This window comes from Penaeus vannamei, chromosome 10, assembly GCF_042767895.1.
Source record: "Penaeus vannamei isolate JL-2024 chromosome 10, ASM4276789v1, whole genome shotgun sequence".
NCBI classification, from domain to species: Eukaryota; Metazoa; Arthropoda; class Malacostraca; order Decapoda; family Penaeidae; genus Penaeus; species Penaeus vannamei.
In genome coordinates this window covers 41,831,654-41,836,653 of record NC_091558.1, presented here as the reverse complement: position 1 = coordinate 41,836,653, position 5,000 = coordinate 41,831,654, and the positions used below count along the sequence as shown (strand labels likewise).

Sequence of the window (5,000 nt, the reverse complement as noted above, 5' to 3'; positions counted from 1 at the left end):
AAGCATCCTCAAGTGCCAGCGGGTTATCCTGAATAGCGAAAGGCAAAGGAACTTGAATAGGATGGTTTAGCAGTAACACGAGGCTCCCTTTAGGATTTCCTTGGGACTCCTGCAGGTGGTGCAAGGTTAAGCTAGGATGGAGGATCTGGAGGAGGTGAGGCTGGGGTGGGGGGGTAGGGGCAAGAGAGTGCGATAGCGTGCCGTTCGGAACAGATGCGCTTTATATACGATTTGTGTGTGTGTGTGTGTGTGTGTGTGTGTGTGTGTGTGTGTGTTTGTGTGTGTTTGTGTGTGTGTGTGTGTGTGTGTGTGTGTTTGTGTGTGTGTGTTTGGTTGTGTTTCTTTTCCCTTTCTTTTGGTCGGGGTTTATAGTGTCTTATTATCTCTCTCTCTATCTCTCTCTGTCTATCTATCTTACTATCTGTTTGTCTGTATGTCTGTCTCTCTCTCTGTATCTATCTGTTTGTTTCTCTCTCTCTCTCTCTCTCCTTCCCTCTTTATCTATTTTTTATCTCTTTGTCTGTCCTTCTCTGTGTTTCCATCTGCATACATGTGTGTTTTATGTGTGTGTATGTATGTGCCTATGTGTTTTCTATCATCCATCTATCTTTCTATTTTTCTATCTATCTATCTCATTCATCCATCTATCTATTCTGTCTACCTATCGTTCCATTCCTCTCTCTCTATATATACATCTATCTATCTATATATCTTTCTGTCCATTTATCTATCTCTATCTGTATAGATCTCTATATATCTGTCTACCTATTTTTATCCATCTATCTATTCAGCTACCTGTGTATCTCTTTCTATCCATCTACCTACCTATATATCCATCCATCTACCTACCGATATATCCATCCATCTATCTACCTACCTATATCTCCTACCATCTCTCTATCCATCTACCTATATATCCTTCCATCTATCTATCCATCTACCTACCTATATATCCATCCATCTATCCATCTACCTACTTATATATCCATCTACCTACTTATACATCAATCCATCTATCTATCCATCTACCTATCCATCAATATGTATCAGAACACATTGATATTTCACCAATGAAATGTTACATCAAATATCATGTGCCTCTGTATATAGGAAACGACTGCGCACTCGTGGTTATCTCGAAAACAAAATTCTATTGTGATCACGTATAGTTTACGGTTAGAGATTAAACAAAAGTGTTTCGTGTCCTTGTAATATTGTTTTTTTATGAATGGATATTTTAAGTTTATATTTGTTTCATTACCATTAAGGGGGGGGATTTTTAGGTTCTAAGTTATGTATACTTGATATATACTGTCATTTTTTATACTTTTTTTGTAACAGAATTATTAGAAGTTACGATATTATTCTACTCCTACAAATACTTCATAAATTTGTTCCTAAAGTAGAGTATCATATTGAAATTAATTCGACTAAAACTAACGAACCAAGCAGAAGTTCTAATAATATTACGAATTCCGACACTTTTGCTTTGATATGGTATTCGAAGATAATTGGAGGGAACCGAATCCTACATCAGGAACTCAGCTAAACAATAGAGCATCAGAATCGACTCTCTAAGGGAGCAGATCCTCTTCATATCTATATGTTTGCCAAAGTCCGTGACTTGGATTTTGATTGTGGTCGGTAGACACGACAGTTATTATTATAATGAAAAACGAATGATTGACATTTATTATAGACACGACAGTTATTATTAAAAAAAATGATTGACATTTATTATTTATGTATTTTTTTCGACTTGTTCGCTTTCTTTTCGTTGATACGTATTCTTCCGGGTTCTCTTTTATATCGATAGATTTTAACGCGGGATATGGGGGGTTTGACATCGATGGAAGAGACTACTGGGTTATACTTTTTTCTCTTCTTATTTCTATTTCTTTTTCTTTTTCTTTTCGACAAGACAATAGATCGTAGGGTTAAAACAATTTCTTGATGAGTCGCAGGGTTATGATATTTTGTTAACATGAATAAGCGACAACAGGGTTAAAATATTTGGCTCGCGTAAGGTAGAGAGACCAGGGTTATGATATTATGTAATAACAGGTTAGCAAGGCTATGCGATTTAGTTCAATAGTTCTCGTTATTATTGCGTTATTAGTCGAAATAAAACAAAGGAAACTGTCGCCGCTATCATTATTATTTAGATAACGTTTTCCAAGCAATTAATCTTACCAAATGTGCTGATAACAGCGATAATGAGAGAAGATTACCAAAATAGTCTAAGATGATAAAGATAAGATGATGTATATATATATTGCCAAAGCATTTTCTTAAAACTGTAGATAACGAAAGTAACCGTGAAAAAAACGTTGATAACTATTAGTATAAATGAAAAGACGATGATGGAGATAATGAGGATGATAATGAAAGAGAAAACTAATAGGAAAATGAGAAAAAAATGCAACAAAAGAATCATGACAATAGTTTTTAAAAAATAGAAAAAAAATATAAAGACAATGATAAAAATCGAAGAAATTGAAAATAGAAGTAAAGACGATGGTGGAGATAATGATGATATTGATGGAGATAATAAAGATGAAAATAAAAAAAAGAATAAGGAAATGAGATAAAGAATAATGACAATAATAAAAGAAAAAAATTATAAGAATAAGGAAATGAGATAAAGAATAATGACAATAATAAAAGAAAAAAATTATAAGAATAAGAAACCGGGGAGGAAAATCGAAAAAAAAACTACTAAAAATAGAAATAAACAATTAAAAAATGGCCTTCTTCTAGGAGGTCTAGAAGTAACTTATCAACAATAATGGTAATAATGAAAATAACGAATTAAAAGCACCATGGACAGCAAAAGGGATGATATATATATAAAAAAAGGAAAAAAAATCAAATGCATCCATTACTTATAGATCGCCAATACTCCAACACCAAATTGAGGATAATAATGATAATAGAAGTAATGATAATAATAGTAACAATACTTCAATAAAGATAGAAAAATGACGCTAGTGATAAAAGATTACTATTGTTTTTGTTGTTGTTGTTTTGTATCGCAGATTACTTTATTAAAGTTGAATCGGACAAGGTGTTATTATGATAATGAAGAAAAAAAAAATAATTTCACGGAGAAATCTTAGATTAAAGGAAAGTAAGAGTGACATAAATAACGCAAATGATAGTTCATTAAGTTATGGTTTATAAAGTAACGTAAATAGCAATTAATTAAGTAATGATGATTTACCAAGTGCAACTAGTAACAATTTATTGATATATAGTCATTTTTAACACATGTACGAATGTTAGGTAACGCAAATAACTTTTAAAACGACGCAAATAACAACCTCATTACTAATTTGGTAGTTAGTAAAGTGACGCGAGAAACACTTTCTAAAAGTCCTATCACACTAGTTTTTTTTCCGTCATTTTTTTGCGTTTTCGAATGAACTCCGAATGAAAATAATGTAAACAAACATGGCGGTGTCGGAGTGAGGTCCCGGGAATCACACGAACATTCTCATACATATTACGTTATTTTAAGGAAATATAATGATGTATATTGTATATACGAATGTTCTAAAATATCTTATAAAATAGCTTATGTTTACATTCACTCATCCTATCTAATTTATTAATAGTAAAAGATCAACACGGAAATTAGTCAGACGGAAACGGTCGTAACCGTCTTGGTCTGGGAGGCGTTCCGTTTGTAGACGATCCTTACGGAAAGCCTCAGATTCAGACGGAACCCCAGAAATTGCCGAAAAAAGGTGCTAGTGTGATAGGGCCTTAAAGTAACGCAAATAACAATGACATCACTAACACACGAATAGCTATGTTCACGGGAACGTTACGTAAATAACAGTTTATGGAGGAACGTTAGCCACAATCTCATTATAAACGCGAATAAAATTGAACCTTATCCATATTAACAAACGTAGAAAAGTATGAATGAGAATGAATATCTTCTCAATACAAGAGACGTATTTGACCGGTTTCGAATATAATCCTCGTCCGAAACACACGTATTTCTGACGAAGATGTATTCGAAACCGGTCAAATACATCTCTTGTATTGTGAAGATGTTCATTTTCATTCATACCTTTCTACGCGAGTTACAATCTCATTATAGACACGCGAGTAACAGTCTTATTATAAACACGCGAGTTACAGTCTTATAATAGACACGCGAGTAACTCTCTGAAAGTAACGCAGTTCACTGTTTCATTACTAAAAAGCGAGTAGCAATCTTATTACAAACAAGCGGGTAGCAATCTCTGAAAGTAACCCATTCTCATTACTAACACGCGAGTAAGTAAAAGTCTTTTTAAGTAACCTGTTCACAGTCTCATTACTAACACGCGAATAACAATCTCTGAAAGTAAACCACTTCACAATCTCATAATAGACACGCGAATAACAATCTCTGAAAGTAACCCATTCTCATTACGAACACGCGAGTAAAACCGTATTCACAGTCTCATTACCAACACGCGAGTAAGTCTTTTTAAGTAACCCAATCTCATTACTAACACAAGAGTAAAACCCTATTCACAGTCTCATTACCAACACGCGAGTAAACCCTATTCACAGTCTCATTACCAACACGCGAGTAAACCCTATTCACAGTCTCATTACCAACAAGCGAGCAAAAATCTTTTTAAATAACCCAGTTCACAGCCTCATTACCAACACGCTCAGCTGTGGTGGCCGGAGGTGTTCGCCGTCGGGTCTCTCTCGCTCGCCACCTCTTGTCCACCCTACTCGAGCCGCTGAGGAACTGCCCTCCACCACCAAGGAGAACCCACCTGCCCACCTCTCTTGCCTTATCCGAGTGCCTCCATCCCCCTCCTCCCCCCCCCCCCCCACTAGCCTCCCTCCTTACCCCTCTCGTCTCTTCTCTTCCCTCCCCCCCCCTCTCCCTATCTGTCTTGCCATATATTCGTTTTTATGAGGTGTGTGCCTGCGTGTGTGTGTGTGTGTGTGTGTGATTCTCTCTCTCTCTTTCGTAAGCTCTCGCT

The 5,000-nt window shown here is 35.5% G+C and overlaps 1 protein-coding gene across 1 annotated transcript in view; it reads right to left on the bottom strand.

Moving 5' to 3' along the window:
- LOC113802095 (facilitated trehalose transporter Tret1) overlaps positions 1–4,775 on the bottom strand; it is a gene marked incomplete in the record, with an annotated part of 36,790 nt that extends 32,015 nt beyond the window's left edge. Inside the window, 1 exon segment of the mRNA XM_070126693.1 lies at positions 4,669–4,775.
- Positions 4,776–5,000: the final 225 nt, after the last annotated feature.